The sequence below is a fragment of the Pelophylax lessonae genome (genome assembly GCF_965119305.1).
Source record: "Pelophylax lessonae genome assembly, chromosome: 9".
In the NCBI taxonomy this organism is placed as follows: domain Eukaryota; kingdom Metazoa; phylum Chordata; class Amphibia; order Anura; family Ranidae; genus Pelophylax; species Pelophylax lessonae.
This window is the reverse complement of record NC_138776.1, coordinates 212,006,392-212,027,201: the sequence shown is the minus strand read 5'-3', so window position 1 is coordinate 212,027,201 and position 20,810 is coordinate 212,006,392.

Here is a 20,810-nt window from a genome sequence, read left to right as displayed (position 1 = left end):
TAATTTTTGGGGCCTATACTGGCCGACACTTACTTCTTTATCCTGTGAATGCCTAATGCACCTTCAGCCACAGAATGCAACGTTCTTATCTGTCAGGTAAACCCATGTGGGCTAATTTTTGGGGCCTATACTGGCTGACACTTACTTCTTTATCCTGTGAATGCCTACTGTACCTCCAGCCACCAAATACTACGTTCTTTGCTGTAAGGTAAACCCATGTGGGCTAATTTTTAGGGCCTATACTGGCCAACACTTACTTCTGTATCCTGTGAATGCCTAATTTTTCAGACTGGAATTGAAAATGTAAATGTTCCGCCAAATTATGGAATTGATGCAGACCCATTTTACAGATGTGTGAATGGACCCTATATATATTTGATATGTATTTACCGGCTGCTGTCAGTTCTGGCTAATTTATGAAAAAAAAAAAATTTTTTTGCTGTTAAAAAAAAATTATAATTTTTAGGGCAACTTTTCCAATTACAATACATCTGTTATGAGATTGTCCATGTGCTGGGACTATTCATGCACAGCTAGTAAGTCTTTTGTGGCTGCAAATATGACCTAAAGGTTTTTAAAGTTTGCCTCCCATTAAAGTCAATGGGGTCCGCCGCAAACTCGCGGTTCGCTGACTTTTGAGAAACTTTGCGGCTGACGTTCGCGAACCGCCCCGGCCGATGGTCTTCCATCACTAACCACCGGTAATGTCAATTATTAGCACAAAATTTCTAAATGTACATATGTAGAGTTTACCGTACATGGTGCCTTTTAAAGAGACCGGACATAATACCAATGAATGATATTTTCTCGAAATATATTACTGGGAAGATCCCTGAAAGCAGTTGACACAACAATTATCTTTTTTTCACTTTGTTTTCAAACAGTAAGAATTAAAAAAATAAATCAGAAGAGACAGTGATTATAAGGTTTGTTCACTTTTCTGTACTGAGAAGCGCAGTGCAGAGCATAATTACAGTATGTTTGCTGGGTCACTCTTGACTTCATTGACTTTATTTTGATTTGTGCTGGAAATGCATTCGAGCTGCTACATTACACAGAGAGAGCTAAGCAGCATAATTGAGCTTTGTATATTGAAAGACAAAAATTGCCACACAAGCCATTTTTATAATTTAAACTGTTGGTAAACTGCCGGAATTATTATTATTATTTTTTTTGTTTTTAACTTGCAAGGCAAAGTTATAATGAGCTGATGCGAAACTTACCTTAGAACGAAGCCCTCCCAGCGGCACAATGTCACCACTGCCAAGCCTTCCATCTTTACCAGGTCTTCTTTCCGGGTTTGCAGACTCCAGCTGTGGGAGTGGCCGAAGCCGCGATGACGTCACTCCTGCATATGCACTCGGAAGCCGCCATGTATGGAACGAACTGGGTGGCTGTTCCTTCAGAATGCATGCTCTGGTGAGGTCACCGGCTGCATGTACAGTAAATATCTCCTAAACGGTGCACATTTAGGAGATATTTACAGTACTTATAGGTAAGCCTTATTGTAGGCTTACCTATAGGTAAAATTCATGTATTGGAGTTTACTCCCACTTTAATGGTATTACAAGTTACCTTACCATTTTAATCTGTAACGGCTGCAGTTTTCTAAAACTGTCAAAACATTCTATGCAATATGTACACAGTGTACAGAACATCCCCAGAAATATATATTCCTTGTATGATTGGCTTACTAGTTTCTGCAGATGTCTGCACTAAGATACAAGTAACATTATAGTTACTCATCCTCTGCAATAGGAAATTCATTTTTGGGGAGCTACTCTTCAAAGCAGAACTCTGGGATTGGCAAAAAAATCCCCCATCAGTACACCCCCTACTCTAAATACTAAACAGTTAATACATTTGTGAAATTTCTTACCCTTGAAGAGAAAAGTCCAACTGAATTTTCAGGAAGTCTTCTCTCTAATTCAAAAGATGCAGCATCTATTCTGCCAAGGAGGAGGTGTTACAGCAGGGATTGCATCATATCCTCCCCTCTCTCTTTACAGGAAAAGGAACTACATTTCCCATGAACCTTTGGGAATTGCAGTGAATGTGGGAGGGAACACTAGGCCTGTACACGTTAAATGTGAACTCGCCCACTTTAACATAAATCACAGCCCCTCATTTTTCAGCCACACTAGCACAACACAACACAGAAAGTGAGGTTACATTTTTATAAATGTAAAGTTAGTTAATTTAGTTAATTCTTATAAGGGAAAAAAGGGGTAGGGGGTTATAACCCCCTTTTACCGCCTTTTTTCCTCATGGGAAGGCAGTAGATTATTGCTTATACAAATTTACCTCAGCAGGGAAGAGGGGGGTGGAGCCAGAACCTGAGGGGTGTGACCGGGCAATGCGATTGGCTAGTAGGGTGGAACATTCTGGAGCCCGGGGGAACTGCTATAAAAGGGGCAGTGCAAAGGCGGGATATTGCCAGTGACTTCAGAGCTTCATTAGTGGCCTTAAATATTTATGGGGTGGGTCACCTTTGAAATAAAAGGGGGACAAGTTTATGAAATACAAATATTTAAGTTAACCCGAGCTGCAAAAGCTGGGTTTTGGTTTGTTTATGGTTGAATATGTTTGGTGTTGTTTAAAATACATGGTGAATTAATTAATGATTAATGTTAATATTTATTAAAACTAATAAATAAAGGCCGCGACCAATTTCTATCCACTAAGGAGTCTTGGTGTGTTTTTTTTTAATCCAAGGTTTAAGGTTATATCTGCCTGCCTTCCCATTGTAGTCTACTTTCATAAGTTCTGGAATTCTTCCTCCTCTAGGCTTTCTGCTACTGGCTGCAATCTTCACATGACATCTCTCCCCCTGCCCCAGCCAGAACAGCAGATAAACATATTGCCCATCCATGCTTTATTTAATCATTACTGAACTGTAGACACATACCCATCATTATATATTATACACACTAAATTCTGCTGTAATTCAGTATTAGAAATATTGCACCTCCTGCAGCGTTGAGATCTTTCTAACAGCGTTCAGTGCTTGTATGGTGTGTGGTATGCTGCTTTACATCGGCACAAGTAAAGATCGGCATGTAAAAAAAACAAAAAAGTGCAAAACAACTTTTTAGTTTGGAGGTTCCCACCAGTATTGCACTTTGGAATTTTTATTTTTTAGATTGTTACACTGAATTGTGTATCTTTTAGTTCCTATTATAATGTGAATGATTACACTTGAAGTTACTTTGTATTGCAAAGATCTGTAGAGTTGTTTCCACCACCCCTAGTTCTAACATTTTTTATGCCTTATTCTACTTTTGATGTGTATTACATATCACTGGAATTATTGCAGTTGAAGGCAATCTGTATGGCAAATATCTATAGAAGGGGTTTCCATCATCAATGCTAAGTTTCATTTTTTATGTCTTATTTTAGTTGGTTGTGTATTATATGTGAAGTTACATATCAGAGACCGGTATTGTGGTAATATTGAAGGTTATTGAAATTACCATACATTAGAGGGTCCCACCATTATTGTTAAGTTATTGATTAGAAAATTAGCGATTCAACTTATTTTTCCTTTGTGCCATTAATAAACGAACATCGACAGATTTCCGTTGTGCCTCTTCAGGCTGCCCCCCCCCCCCATGGATAATGTGCCAGGTTGCTGAGCTCCTCTCCCAATCCCTGCACTTACTGGCACTGATATGCGGCACTGGTGGGCACTGATTGGCAGCATTGGTGGGCACAAATTGGCAACATTAATGGGCACTGATTTTAACTGATAGGCAGCACTTATAGGCACTGATATGTGACACTAATTTTCACTAATAGGCAGCACTGATGGGCACTGATTGGCACTAATTGGCAACACTGATTGGCAGCACTGATGGGCACAGATAGGTGGCACTAATTGAAAGCAATGATGGGCACTAATGGGGACTGACTGGCAGCACTGATGGGCACTGTTTGGTGACATTGATGGGCACTGATTGGTGGCACTAATGGTCACTGATTGGGAGCAATTATGGGCACTGATTGGCAGCACTGATGGGGCTGCAGTGATGGGCACTAATAGGCTCACTGTTGCTGGTAGTGACATGTTTACCAGCCCCCCCTCCAGAACAGCTGCACCTGCATTAAGGTCAATACAGTACACTTCTAAAAGCACGTTTTTTCAGCTGCTTTTTCCTGGCATCAGAACTGGCTTTGCAACTCATTTTTTTTTTTTATGGAGACATATGGAAGGGGGGAGGAAGATGCAGAAAGGTGTCAGGTAGCAGTGACAGATGGCCGAAAAGAGAATGACAAGCTGGTCTGGTGAGAGGTGCGGGAGAGGAGACTGGCAGTGGTAGCTAGGCAAATTGTATGCAGAGTTAGGTCACCGCCTCCATTGGCAGTACAGATCGGTACAGACTGGGGGTCTGTGAGTCCTGTCCTGCACACTACAGTAAGCAGGAATAGTACATCCTGCTTGCTGTAGATAGAACTACAAATGGGACATGACAAAACCGGTGGCACCGGTGGAGGGAATCGAAAGAATAGCAGCCACCGGTCTTACAAATTGGAAATTACTGGGAACTAACAGTTTTATTTGCAAATCAGTCTTTTACAGAGCAACTGCTGACCTAACAAGAAGATGTATTGCATATTTGGTGAAGGTAGGAGATCAGCAAACAGGACATGTAAAAATGTTTTTGCCTGGAGTTCTCCTTTAGGTGTTGGTTCACACTGGAATCGCACATGAACATGCTACTCATTCCTGTAAGATTCCCATGCGATTCAGTGTGATGCAATTTTCAGCCCATTCATCTGAATGGGGTGATATTGTGCTGGATTGCACCAAAAGTAGTGCATTCACTATTTTTAAAAATGCTCTGCACCAGATATCAGATGGTACTGCGGAACTGTGCGATCCAGTACAGGCAAATGCATTGCGATTGCAATCTGCATTTGGGATGTCATTAGAATTACAGCAGATCGCACAACCCATGTGTTTCTGATGTGGTGTGGGAAATGCACACAAAACGCATGTTTCCCGCACCGCCTTCTGGTGTGAAGGGGTCCTAAATGCTATTTACTTCTAAAGGCATGCAGACACTGCAACATTCCTTAGTAGAATACCCAAAGTTTACTATGTAGTTATTATCAACCAGATCCTCCCATTCAGAAATCAGTCTTGCAAGGACATAATTAAACAAACAGCTTTTTTCTTAAAAATAAAAAAGTAAGGCTCTATAACTCTCTCTACTATAAAGTTTGCTAAAATCTTTGCAATGTATATACTTCACCCAGAGAATTGTTTTATCAACAAAAGTTTTACACTTTAGGGTTTTCCTTTATTTAAACAGAATTTTTCTCTTAGTTCAGTTCTCAGAGGAAATTTATCTCCTCTACAGCCTGTTTATGAATCTGAGAACTTCTGTTCTCAGAGGGAGAACAGAGGATACATTTTTCCTCTGAAAAAGATCCATGTAAAAGGGGGTCGGCTGCTTGTAATCTCGTGAGATGTTGAGAGATTACAGTGCAACTGAGCTTAAAATGTGATTACCAGTAAAAAGCACATGATAATTAACTATATATATATATATATATATATATATATATATATATATATATAAATATATATATATATATATATGTATATATATCTATATATACACACACACTATATTAAAAAAAAACTTTTGGGATGCCTGCCAAAAGTCTTAGTCTGTAGGGTTCAATTCTGAGTTGGCCTAATCTTTGCAGCTATGACAGCTTCAACTCTTCTCAATATACACTTATTGGGATTTTTTTTTTACCAAAGTCATGTAGCAGAATACATTTTGGCCAAAATACAAAGAGATTTTATTATTCTTTTATTTTTTACGTGATATGTTTTACAGCAGAAAGTAAAAATATTGTTTTGTTTTTTTTTTGTTTTTTTAATTGTTGGTCATTTTCGTTTATGTAATAAAAAATTAAAAAACACAGAAGTGATCAAATATCACCAAAAGAAAGGTTTGCATGGTTTGCATAAAAGATATCGCGTCTACAAACTAGGGGATATATTTAGGTCATTTTTATTTATTAATTTATTTATTACAAGTATTGGCAGCGATTAGCGATTTTTAACAGAACTGTGACATTGCGGCGGACAGATTGGACACCTAACTGACACTTTTGACACTTTTGAGGGGACCAGTGACATTACTACAGTAATCAGCGCTAAAAATATATATACTGTTACTGTACTAATGACACCGGCAGGGAAGGGGTTAACACTAGGGGCAATCAAGGGGTTAAATGTGCTCGTAGGGACTGATTTCTAACTGTGTGGGGGATGTACTCAATAGATGAACACAGAGACCTGTGTTCCTAAATAGTAGGAACACAGGATCCCTGTGCTCATTTGTGGACGTACGGCGGTTTGCCTTGTTTACATAGGCAGGCCGCCTTTCTGTCTCCACGGGGAGCAATCGCGGGTGGCTGGCGGACATCACGTCAGCTGATTGGCTCCCTGTCTAGCCAATCGGTGCATGCACGCCTCCACTGTCTATTGCACGAAGCCACGTACAGGTACGTTATTTTGCGTAATAGAGCCGATCTGCCGTCATAAAACTATAGCAGGTGTTCGGCAACTGGTTAACAAGGAATTTCATGGCAGGGTCATTAGGTATTATTTTAATGAATGCCGCTTTTATAATATTCATCAATTCTGCTTACCTCTACTTTAACCACTTAAGCCCCGGAGGATTTGGCTGCTAAAAGACCAGGGTTTTTTTTGCGGTTTTTTACTGCGTGACTTTAACGGACAATTGCGCGGTCGTGCGGTGCTGTACCTAAACGAATTTGACGTCCTTTTTTTCCCACAAACAGAGCTTTCTTTTGGTGGTATTTGATCACCTGTGTGATTTTTTGATCATGCGCTATAAACAAAAAAAGAGCGTCAATTTTGCAAAAATAACAATATTTTTCACATTTTTTTAATATGAAATTCCCCCCCAAAAAATGTAAAAATCAAAATTTTTTAACATTTCCGGCCAATTTGTTTTATGCTACATATGTTTGGTAAAAAAAAAATCGCAAAAAGCGTATTTTGATTGGTTTGCGCAAAAGTTATTGCGTTTACTAACAAAGGGAAAGATTTTTGTCATTTTTGGTGGGTTTTTTTTTAACGCGTAATGGCGGCGATCTGCGATTTTTTTTGCGGTACTGCGACATTGCGGCGGACAGATCAGACCCTTGACTGGCATTTTTGACACTTTTGGGAGTACCAGTGACATTACTGCAGTAATCAGTGCTATACATATGCACTGTTACTGCAAAAATGACATTGGCAGGGAAGGGGTTAACTGTATTGGAGAGGGAGGGGTTAAGTGTGTCCTAGGGGCGTGTTTCTAACTATAAAGGGACATGGCTATTGGTTTAAAAACAGAGATCAACGGTCCTACATAGTAAAACCGTCTGATCTTTATTTTTACACCAGGGAGAATGGCAGGCGGCTTGTTTACATAAGCCGTCCACCTTTCTCCCTTCACCGGACGATCGGGTCCGCCGGTCACACGCACTGACTTGTCAGTGAATGAGCCGGAGTGGGCGGGCGTGCGCCCACCCGCCCGCAATTGGCTCACAAGTCAGTGGCAGGCGAGTGACGTACCCCTACGTCACTCTGCCTGGCCGGGGCTGACTGCCGCAGTATATAGTCGTGCAGCGGTCGGCAACCGGTTAAGTAATGTAACATTGGAATATGCTTTGTACAGTATTTTATGTGTGCTGTTGCTAAACCTGAGTACTGTCACAAGGGAAGAAGTCATATGCACTTCCATACCTGGACGAGCAAGGTATTAGGACTACTGCATGGAGGCAAGAGCAGAGATGGATCACTGGTAAGCTGAGTGGATATATAAGGGTTTGAGGGTTCCACTTCAGAGACACTGTCACTTTGCCCAACACAAGGACAATACCCTTGGTGGTTCTTCTATTTACTTGACATATTCAAAATGCACAGCACTTCAGATGTTTAGTCTTTAAACAAACACATGGTTGCAAATAGCGTAAATGCTACAATATGGCATCTCCTAACTTGGTATTACCATTTAATAACTTAAACAGATACGGCTGTTTGGAATGAGAGCTGTAAATGTAGAATGTGTCGTTTGAATTTTTTTTCTAAGACTAGCAGATTTCTATAATTGGGGGAAAGGGATAACATTTTATGTATACTAGCATATTAGAAAACAGGCCTGAGCCCCATAAATCTAGAGATGTAACGTGGTGTCTGTTTAACTAGCCTGAATGTATCTGTCACGCACTGTTATAAAATATACCATTTCTATCCCGATCACGGAACAACTCTGTGTTATGGGAGTAATTGAGGAAAGAGCTTTCTAAGCATACAATAGTAGGGATGGTTATTAACTAGAGTAGCATTTACTTGGAAAACCTATAATTTTTGCAGTAGTGAGTAATGGAAACAAACGTCCATCGTGCCTTGTCTGTGTCTTATGTAAAGCTTGTCGTTTTAGGCAATATATTTTTTCTTTGACTGTAAAAGTAATCATTTGACTATTTGGATCAGTTCATATTTACTGAAATTCATTTTGTTTAAGCTAATTGCTTTTATAGCTGCAAAAATTAATTGCTGCAATATAACAATTATCATGTTGTCATGGCTGCTACAGAAAAAGGAAAACTGTTTTTGACAAGTGAAAAAAGGACAAAGACAGAGGACACTGATAAATCCTTTAAAGCTGTCACAAACTCAAGATCAAAAGTAACAGAATTTAACAAAGTTTCTTTTTCTCTTGTTAAGATTTATCGCCTTGTTATTTTACTTTGACGTCAAGCCAACATAAAAAATATAGAGATATTTAAGTTAAACCATTATTTTTATGTAGAAAAATCATTAAGGGTAAATCATGAAAAATAAAGCAGAGGATCATAATATAGATATCTTTGCCTGTTTAGCAGTGTAAACTTACTATTTATATGTGTCTATATAAATGTGGTTAGGTTTTCTATGTTGGAACTTGTCTGTCAATATATATGAGATGAAAATCACTATCATGCCTGACTGATGAAACATGATGGCTCTGATTAGAAAAATGATCAAAGAATGGTCACATCTGTCACATGTCTCTTAAATGGGCATTTTCTTGGCTGACTGTGGTCTTCACGGGGAAGGTGAGTAAATGTGAACATCTCAAATAAGCTGTATGGATATGAGATCAGTTGCTAATAGGGTTGAGCGGACACCTAGATGTCCGTGTTCGACGGGTTCGGCCGAACTTTAAAAAAAAGTCCGGGTCCGTGTCCCGGACTTTTACCGAACTTTTCCCGGACACCGAACCCCATTGAAGTCAATGGGGACCAGAACTTTAAGGCACTAAAATGGCTCTAAAACACCAAAGGAAAGGGCTAGAGTGCTGCAAATGGCAGCAAAACGTAATTAAGAGCATGGCAAGTGCTCTGCAAACAAATGTGGATAGGGAAATAACTTAAAACAACAAAAAAAAACAGAAAAATAAAACAATGTTCTTCTTCATCTCTGAAGGACGAGGCCCATATGGAGTAGGAGGGAGGTTGAGGTGGTGGTGGATGTGGCGGTGACATAGGCGTGCGCACAGGGTGTGCTGGGTGTGCCTGGGCACACCCTAATCACCTAGGGCACATAGCATTGCCAGTGAGGAGATGGGAAAGATCTCCCTGGGACCTGCTCTGCTCTATTTCTCCTTGCCTACAGGTACATGGCCCCGATACATTACTCTCCCTGCTGGCAAACACATGCATGTGTATTTCAACTTTGGGGTGCACACCTTAATGCAATAGGCTGCGCACACCTATGGGCGGTGTAGGTGGAAGCGGCGGTGGAGGAGGACCAGGGCCGGATTAACAGCATCATGGGCTTGGTGCTGAGGATTTTGAAGGGCCTTAAGGGCCGTGCCTTGCCATGCACCCAGAGGAGGAAGGGTGCAGCCATGCATGCCTAATTCAACATGGGATGCTGTCTCTGAAGCCCATAAACACATCCATGCATCGCCAACTGTCCCTCCTTGTCCGGCCTTCACGCTGTGTGGGGAGGTTCTGAGGGTGCTGCCTGGGGAAGCGAGCATAGAAGCCAGACTTCTGTGTTTACAAGTGACAGAAGAGCGGTAACAGTGAATATGGCCAACCCGGGGCCTATATAAAAGGTAGGGGCCTGGAGCTGCAGCTCCAATAGCCCCTACATTAATCTGGCCCTGAGGAGGAGGACGAGGTAGCCAACACTGCTTCTTTTCAAAAATTTTAAATGAGGGTACACCCCAAAAGAGTGAGAAAGAGCAAAAATGGAACAATGGGTGGGTAAGGTCAGTATCCATTGCTATTCTGCATAAGGTACGGAAAAGTCCCGTGGGATCCATGCCTGGTTCATTTTAATGAACGTGAGCTTGTCCACATTGTCTCTGGACAGGCGGCTGCGCTTGTCTGTTATAACGCCCCCAGCCGTGCTAAATACCCGTTCAGATAATACACTGGCTGCAGGGCACGCCAGCACCTCCAAGGCGTAAAGGGCAAGCTCAGGCCATGTGCCCAATTTGGAGACCCAGAAGTTGAAGGGGGCAGACCCGTCATTCACTACATGTAGGCGTGTGCACACATACTGCTCCACCATGTTGGTAAAATGCTGCCTCCTGCTAAGACGTTCCATCTGAGCTGCTGGTGCTGCTGTTTGTTGTGGCGTGCTGACAAAGCTTTTCCACATTTCGGCCATGCTAACCCTGCCTTCTGAGGTGCTGGCGGTGCCCTGGTTGCGTTGGCGACCTCCTCCTCCTCCTCCTCTGCCTTGTGCTTCCACTGTGGCCCCGCTGTCAGATGGGAATGCCAGCAGCATGGCGTCTACCAGCGTGCGCTTGTACTCGCGCATCTTGCGATCGCGCTCCAGTGAGTGAATTAAGGACGGTACGTTGTCCTTGTAACGGGGATCCAGCAGCGTGGCCACCCAGTAATCAGCACAAGTTAGAATGTGGGCAACTCGGCGGTCGTTGTGGAGACACTGCAGCATGTAATCGCTCATGTGTGCCAGGCTGCCCAGAGGCAACGAAAGGCTGTCCTCTGTGGGAGGTGTATCGTCCGTGTCCTCTGTATCCCCCCAGCCACGCACCAGTGATGGCCATGAGCTGGCCTGGGTGCCACCCTGCTGTGAACATGGTTCCATCTCCTCCTCCAGCTCCTCCTCCTCCTCATCCTCCTCATCCTCCAGAACTGTGCCCCTGCTGGACAATTGCGTCCCTGGCGTTTGCGTGTGCAGGAACCCACCCTCGGAGCCCCTTGCGAATGACTGCCCTGAAAGCCTTGGAAATGTTACCTCTTCATCCTCCTCCTCCTCCTCATCCTGTGCCACATCCTCTTCCATCATCGCCCGAATTGTTTTTTCAAGGAGGCATAGAAGTGGGATAGTTAAGCTGAGAACGGCGTCATTGCCACTGGCCATGTTGGTGGAGTACTCAAAACAGCGCAACAAGGCACACAGGTCTCGCATGGAGGCCCAGTTAAATTAAATAGCGGAATAGAAAATATGATCCAAAAAAAGTGTATGTATATCACACGTACACAACCACACTGGGCCCCAATTACTATTGTTTGTACCCCTAAAAGGCTAGATGAGGAGTAGGGGGAGTATGGAACAGGCAGCACCCTCAAACCTTCAGAAGTATGAGATGAACCCCAACAACTTGGAAAGGTGGATCTCTCTCACACGTACCAACACAGACTATCCCCCAATTTAACTGATCCCCAAAGGTTTTTGATTAAATAGCGGAATAGAAAATATGATCCAAAAAAAGTGTATGTATATCACACGTACACAACCACACTAGGCCCCAATTACTATTGTTTGTACCCCTAAAAGGCTAGATGAGGAGTAGGGGGGGTATGGAACAGGCAGCACCCTCAAACCTTCAGAAGTATGAGATGAACCCCAACAACTTGGAAAGGTGGATCTCTCTCACACGTACCAACACAGACTATCCCCCAATTTAACTGATCCCCAAAGGTTTTTGATTAAATAGCGGAATAGAAAATATGATCCAAAAAAAGTGTATGTATATCACACGTACACAACCACACTAGGCCCCAATTACTATTGTTTGTACCCCTAAAAGGCTAGGAGTAGGGGGAGTATGGAACAGGCAGCACCCTCAAACCTTCAGAAGTATGAGATGAACCCCAACAACTTGGAAAGGTGGATCTCTCTCACACGTACCAACACAGACTATCCCCCAATTTAACTGATCCCCAAAGGTTTTTGATTAAATAGCGGAATAGAAAATATGATCCAAAAAAAGTGTATGTATATCACACGTACACAACCACACTAGGCCCCAATTACTATTGTTTGTACCCCTAAAAGGCTAGATGAGGAGTAGGGGGAGTATGGAACAGGCAGCACCCTCAAATCTTCAGAAGTATGAGATTGTGTTCACTGTACCCCACAAAGATTGAGTTCACTGCACCCCACAATGATTGTGTTCACTGCACCCCACAAAGATTGTGTTCACTGCACCTCACAAAGATTGTGTTCACTGTACCCCCCAAAGATTGTGTTCACTGCACCCCACAAAGATTCTGTTCACTGTACCCCACAAAGATTGTGTTCACTGCACCCTAAAAGGATGTTGTTCACTGCACCCCACAAAGATTGTGTTCACTGCACCCTAAAAGGATGTTGTTCACTGCACCCCAAAAAGATTGTGTTCACTGTACCCCCCCAAAGATTGTGTTCACTGCACCCCACAAAGATTGTGTTCACTGCACCCCAAAAAGATTGTGTTCACTGTACCCCCCAAAGATTGTGTTCACTGCACCCCAAAAAGATTGTGTTCACTGTACCCCCCAAAGATTGTGTTCACTGCACCCCACAAAGATTCTGTTCACTGTACCCCACAAAGATTGTGTTCACTGCACCCCAAAAAGATTGTGTTCACTGTACCCCCCCAAAGATTGTGTTCACTGCACCCCACAAAGATTCTGTTCACTGCACCCCACAAAGGATTTTGTTCACTGCACCCCAAAAAGATTGTGTTCACTGCACCCCAAAAAGGATTTTGATCACTGCACCCCAAAAAGGATGTTGTTCACTGCACCCCAAAAATGATTTTGTTCACTCCACCCCAAAAAGATTGTGTTCACTGCACCCCACAAAGATTGTGTTCACTGCACCCCAAAAAGATTGTGTTCACTGTACCCCCCAAAGATTGTGTTCACTGCACCCCACAAAGATTCTGTTCACTGTACCCCACAAAGATTGTGTTCACTGCACCCCAAAAAGGATGTTGTTCACTGCACCCCAAAAAGGATGTTGTTCACTCCACCCCAAAAAGATTGTGTTCACTGCACCCCACAAAGATTGTGTTCACTGCACCCCAAAAAGATTGTGTTCACTGCACCCCAAAAATGATTTTGTTCACTGCACCCCAAAAAGGATTTTGTTCACTGCACCCCAAAAAGGATGTTGTTCACTCCACCCCAAAAAGATTGTGTTCACTGCACCCCAAAAAGATTGTGTTCACTGCACCCCACAAAGGATTTTGTTCACTGCACCCCAAAAAGATTGTGTTCACTGCACCCCAAAAAGGATGTTGTTCACTGCACCCCAAAAAGGATTTTGTTCACTGCACCCCAAAAAGATTGTGTTCACTGCACCCCACAAAGGATTTTGTTCACTGCACCCCACAAAGATTGTGTTCACTGCACACCAAAAAGGATTGTGTTCACTGCACCCCAAAAAGATTTTGTTCACTGCACCCCAAAAAGATTGTGTTCACTGCAGCCCAAAAACATTGTGTTCACTGCAGCCCAAAAAGATTGTGTTCACTGCAGCCCAAAAAGATTGTGTTCACTGCAGCCCAAAAAGATTGTGTTCACTGCAGCTCACACACAGAAAAATGGATGTGGATCACTGACACCTGCCTATCTCCAATCCCACACCACACAGCAATATCGATTGTAGTTTGTAGAACACAGTTTCCCTAAAATTCAGCAGACTCTGTCCCTAACAGGATTGAGAAGAGATCGTAGATCAGGATTGAGTGCAGATTCACCCCACCCCCCACACAGCAATATCGATTGTAGTTTGTAGAAGACACTGACCCTATAATTCAGCAGACTCTATCCCTAAAATGCCTACAACTCGCCCTGCCTAAACACTCCGACCTGTCCCTCAATTCTATCCGGACACAAATGGTTTTTTCCTGCCTATCTTTCCCTAATCAGCAGCCAGCACATTGATGTGTGCTCTGTCCCTTAGCTAAGCAGCAGAATGACGCTGCTGCGGCGGCTGCCTCGAACTTATAAAGACTTGGTCACATGCTTCAGACGGCCAATCACAGCTACTAAGACATTTGCAGGCATGGCTGGGATGGCTTAAGGCACACCAGTTAAACGATTGTTGATTGGCTGTTGAAAGCCCGCCATGAAAAGAGCGCCAAAGCATGCAAAACCCGGAAATAAAACGACCGAACACGGATTTTTACCCGAACATACAGTAAAGTGTCCGTGTCCGTGTTCGGGTAAAAAAAATCCAATTATTCGGTACGAACACGAATAATACAGTCCGTGTTCGCTCAACACTAGTTGCTAATTATGTGCAGCACATTAGTTGCATACAATGTTTCTGTATCCTTGTCACACATTTAGCAATTCACATTTTATGTATTCAGAAATCAGAAAATCAGAAACAATTTTCTGCTCATACCTCTAGTTTTTAGGCTTCTCTATTTTTTAAGTTGCTGATCATCAATGCAGCTAAATGTAAAAAAATCTAATCCCCTGACTGGCTAAGTGACCTAAACTAGAACTTCATGTAGAAATTGTACAATTAATACATTTTACTAGCCAACACTCATTTAAACAGGAATATTTAATGTGGCGTGAAGTGTAATGACTGTGATTTTTCTAGGTCACCATGCATTGATTTGTCAGGTTTGCACTGACTGCAATGAAAGTAAATAAATATGATAATTTCCATGGATTATTCAAATTTCTCTATGGCCATTAAAGCTGATCTCTAGGCAGATACAATTTAAAAGACCCAAAATAATGCAACACTTCATGTCAGAGGCGTAAATAGAACCTTCAGGGCCCCGGTACAAAAAACCATAAAGGGCCCCCCGGACCCGTGGCTGGGGCCCTTCCCTTCAAGCCCGGGCTCTTCCCACTGATCCTGGGGCCCTTTACTCTCATTGCGGGGCCCTTTATTATGGTCCCGCAGCGGGACCCTTTCACAAGTTCTGCAGTGGGCCCCCCTCTTGGGGCCTCCCCACGGTGGTGGAATGCCAGGGCCGAGTTGCAAGTGTGACCTTTGCGATCCTGGAAGTTCACTCACTGGTGTCAGTAGTTTTTATTTTTTGGTATTTTAATTGTATTATTTTTTATCATTTTATTTATTTTTTTACAATGTCACTGTCTATGACTCTGTCCATTCAGAAAAGGAAGGAGCTGATAAATTACATATTTACTGACCCCTTCCTTGTTCTCTATTGTGACACATCCCCTGCAGCAGCCGGCAGGAGAGGGGAGGGAGCACATTGGGGAGGGGGGGGGCAGCACAGTGGAGGGGGCCAGGGGAGCACACAGGGGCCCAGAGACAGCAGAACACAAGTGAACTGGATAGGAGGAGTGACGGGGAAGCCTACAGAGAAACCAATCTCTTCCATTTTCCTACTGCAAATTGTGAATAAAAACACAATGCAATGATGTGGAAATTTCAAATTTCAATATTTTATTCAGAATACAACATAGATGACATATCAAATGTTTAAACTGAGAAAATGTATCATTTTAAGGGAAAAATAAGTTGATTTTAAATTTCATGGCATCAACACATCTCAAAAATGTTGGGACAAGGCCATGTTTACCACTGTGTGTCATCCCCTCTTCTTTTTATAACAGTCTGCAAACGTCTGGGGACTGAGGAGACAAGTTGCTCAAGTTTAGAATAGGAATGTTGTCCCATTCTTGTCTAATACAGGCTTCTAGTTGCTCAACTGTCTTAGGTCTTCTTTGTCACATCTTCTTCTTAATGATATGCCAAATGTTTTCTATGGGTGAAAGATCTGGACTGCAGGCTGGCCATTTAAGTACCCGGATCCTTCTTCTACGCAGCCATTATGTTGTAATTGATGCAGTATGTGGTCTGGCATTGTCATGTTCGAAAATGCAAGGTCTTCCCTGAAAGAGACGACGTCTGGATGGGAGCATATGTTGTTCTAGAACTTGGATATACCTTTCAGCATTGATGGTGCCTTTCCAGATGTGTAAGCTGCCCATGCCACACGCACTCATGCAACCCCATACCATCAGAGATGCAGGCTTCTGAACTGAGCGCTGATAACAACTTGGGTTGTCCTTGTCCTTTTTAGTCCAGATGACATGGCGTCCCAGTTTTCCAAAAAGAACTTCAAATTTTGATTCATCTGACCACAGAACAGTTTTCCACTTTGCCACAGTCCATTTTAAATGGGCCTTGGCCCAGAGAAAACACCTGCGCTTCTGGATCATGTTTAGATATGGCTTCTTTTTTGGCCTATCGAGTTTTAGACGGCAACGGCGAATGGCACGGTGGATTGTGTTCATCGACAATGTTTTCTGGAAGTATCCCTGAGCCCATGTTGTGATTTCCATTACAGTAGCATTCCTGTATGTGATGCAGTGCCGTCTAAGGGCCCGAATATCACGGGCATCCAGTATGGTTTTCCGACCTTGACCCTTACACACAGAGATTGTTCCAGATTCTCTGAATCTTTGGATGATATTATGTACTGTAGATCATGATAACTCCAAACTCTTTCAAATTTTTTTCTGAGAAACTCCATTCTGATATTGCTCCACTATTTTTCGTCGCAGCATTGGGGGAATTTGTGATCCTCTGCCCATCTTGACTTCTGAGAGACACTGCCACTCTGAGAGGCTCTTTTTATACCCAATCATGTTGCCAATTGACCTAATAGGTTGCAAATTGGTCCTCCAGCTGTTCCTTATATGTACATTTAACTTTTCCGGCCTCTTATTGCTACCTGTCCCAACTTTTTTGGAATGTGCAGCTCTCATGACACGCAAAATGAGCCAATATTTGGCATGACATTTCAAAATGTCTCACTTTCAACATTTGATATGTTATCTATATTATATTGTAAATAAAATATAAGTTTATGAGATTTGTAAATTAGTCCATTCTTTTTTACTCACAATGGGTACAGTGTCCCAACTTTTTTGGATTTGGGTTTGTATAATAGACACCCAGAACAAAATCGGGCTTAATGCCGACGACATTCTTATCTTCCTTACAAGCCCCTTGCAATCCCTACCTCCTCTGTGTGACCTTCTAGATCATTTTGGAATAATTTCCCCTGTACAAATTGAACCACTCCAAGTCCCATATGTTAGCCATAGGGAATTGACCCTCACCTTACGGGTGTCATACCTACCTGCCTATTTATCTTTTGTTTTTCGTTTTTTATTGAAGATGTTAACAAAGAGCATTACAAAATATCAAACTTAGTCCAACATGACTGTTTGTTACAGAGTGTACAATGCAAAATCATGGTAATTTTAGTGGGTACAGTGCATGAAGCATATGTGACTAACAATAGGAAAAAGAAAACCTGCGAAAGAGGAGAAAAAGAAAGGAAGGGGAAGAAATATAGTCAGGTAGGCATATAAGTTTTCATTGCTCATTGGTATTGTCAGTTATCACTCACGGTTATAAGACCATCGTTAATTTCTTCTGATACATGTCACAAAAGTTTGCAAATGCATATTGTCTGGAGATCATAGGTTGACATAGTGGGCCTGAGAAATTCAGTAGGAGCCTGGTTGTATTATTTGTAAGGGTGTTATTGTTTCTGTCGAAGAGAACCAAGAGAACCAAGATGGTGTAGCATAGATGTTTAGTAGGGCTCTATCTTGAAATGACGTATCTATGATTGGGAGTAGGGGTGGTACCTGCCTATTTACTGTATCTATCTACTACTATCAATCCTCCCCTTCCTATCCCCCTCTTCCTATGACCTTCTCTTCTACCCCCCTTCCCAACACCCTTCTCTCCCTTCCTTCCCTCTTCCTTTCTCCTGCTTGTCCCCCCTTGTTTTCTATTGATTTTGCTTTGCATAATTTATTGCCAAAACAGCACTAGCCTCCACAGCTACTCTTACTGGCATTCTCAGCTGTGTGAGTTATACATGTTCAATTTATTGTGCAGCAGCATATATTGTTAGTACATATTGGATTTATTGTGCAGCACCATTCATTGTTAGCATAGTTGTATACTCTTACTTGTACAACCTTTTTTCTTATACCAATAAAGAAATATTGAAACTAAAATCTCAGTTTTCTATATCCCTTTAAAAGTAGTTAACACTTAGAGTATCTCGCCAAAAATGACATTTCTGTTGCAGAGGATGATTAGAATTTAACTTGTACCTTAGGTCAAACATCTGAGAAAATCAGTGAGGCAATCATAGAAGCAGGATTCAACATTTCTGGTGGCATGCCCATACACCAATGGATTACATAATGCTTCCAGGTTGCTAAATCGCATTTACATTTATGACAGTTTTAGAAAATCACAGTAACCTGAGATTGAAATGGAAACGTATTTTTGTAATAATACTGAATTACAAAATGGCTTGTGTAGCAATTTTGTGTGCATTTTTTTGGTTCTTATAATTGAGAGCATTTTGTCTTTCATTTTATTTTGTGGTTAGTTTGAGGTAAGTGGTCACGTTTAGCAGTTTCCCAACCATAGAAAACCTGTTTGTTGCTACAAGGCTTATTTTAAATAAAAGGAAGCATTAGAGTGTCAAAAATGAGGTTTTGGTTCATGGCATAGTATTTTGAAATTTCCATTTAATTTGGGGTTATATTGTTTCTATTTTATTATAATAGTACCTTTAGGTTAAACTGATTTTTTTCTTAAAAGTGCTTTTTTTTCATTTTAGGGGTGGTACTTTGGGGTTCCATTCTTTATTTTGATTTTAATGGACCATTTTTAGGGTGCTCAAAGCAGAACATTTATTTGATAATGCCCATTTGGTCTTTAAGCTGCCCTTTATTTGAAAGGGATAAAAAACAAATGCTAAAATACTGTGTACCTAAACCACTTCACAGTTTATCACTCACATTCAATACACTCCCCTATGCACACATATAAAATAAAAGTTAGCAATACACCAGTTAGGCCTACTATTAGTGATGGACGAACATCGGCCGGGGCGGTTCGCGAACGTCAGCTGCAAATTTTCTCAAAAGTCTGCAAACCGCAAGTTCGCGCGGGCCCCATTGACTTTAATGAGAGGAAAACTTTAAAAACCTTTAGGTCATATTTGCAGCCACAAAAGATGTACTAGCTGTGCACAAATAGTCCCAGCACATGGACAATGTCATAACAGAAGTATTGCAATTGGAAAAGTTGCCCAAAATTTTTTATTTTTTTTTCCATAAAACAGCCAGAACTGACAGCAGCCGGTAAATACATGTCTAATACATATAGGGTCCATTCACACATCTGTAAAATGGGTCCGCATCCATTCACAATTTGGCGGAACCTTTACAGACCCATTGATTTTCAATTCCAGTCTGAAAAACTAGGCATTCACAGGATAAAGAAGTGTCGGCCAGTATTGGCCCCAAAAATTAGCCCACATGAGTTTACCTGACAGCTAAGAACGTTGCATTCTGTGGCTGAAGGTACATTAGGCATTCACATGATACAGAAGTAAGTGTCGGCCAGTATTGGCCCCAAAAATTAGCCCACATGGGTTTACCTGACAGCTAAGAATGTTGTATTCTGTGGCTGAAGGTACATTAGGCATTCACAGGATAAATAAGTAAGTGTCGGCCATGAAAGGCCCCAAAAATTAGCCCACATGGGTTTACCTGACAGCTAAGAATCTTGTATTCTGTGGCTGAAGGTATATTAGGCATTCACAGGATACAGAAGTAAGTGTCGGCCAGTATTGGCCCCAAAAATTAGCCCACATGGGTTTACCTGACAGCTAAGAACGTAGTATTTGGTGGCTGGAGGTACATTAGGCATTCACAGGATACAGAAGTAAGTGTCGGCCATGAAAGGCCCCAAAAATTAGCCCAAATGCGTTTACCTGACAGCTAAGAACGTAGTATTTGATGGCTGGAGGTACATTAGGCATTCACAGGATACAGAAGTAAGTGTCGGCCGGTATAGGCCCCAAAAATTAGACCACATGGGTTTACCTGACAGCAAAGAACGTAGTATTTGCTGGCTGGAGGTACATTAGGCATTCACAGGATACAGAAGTAAGTGTCGCCCATTCCAGGCCACAAAAATTAGACCACATGGGTTCACCTGACAGCAAAGAACACAGTATTTGGTGGCTGGAGGTACATTAGGCCTTCACAGGATACAGAAGTAAGTGTCGCCCATTCCAGGTCCCAAAAATTAGACCACATGGGTTTACCTGACAGCAAAGAACGTAGTATTTGGTGGCTGGAGGTACATTAGGCATTGTCTGGAAGGCTCCGGATGAGAGGATGAGTTAAAAGTTCCACAGACTAATCCCGGCTCCACCCTTCTTATTAAGAAAGAGCACTATTTAAGCTGGATCAGCACACAGGTTCAGTGCTGTCTCATCTTCAGCCTCCCCTGTCGTTCCTGCCTCTGCTACCTGTCTCCACCTGTGAAATACCGACCCAGTTTGCTCTTGACCACCCCTGCCTCCTGCCTGCATCGACCTCGGCTTGACTTTGACCATCCTTCTGCACCACCGATTTCATCTGATCTGCTCTTCCTGTGTATGACCCGGCTTGTTTAACTCTGCTTACTTTCAGTTGCTGGAAGCTTCCAGTCA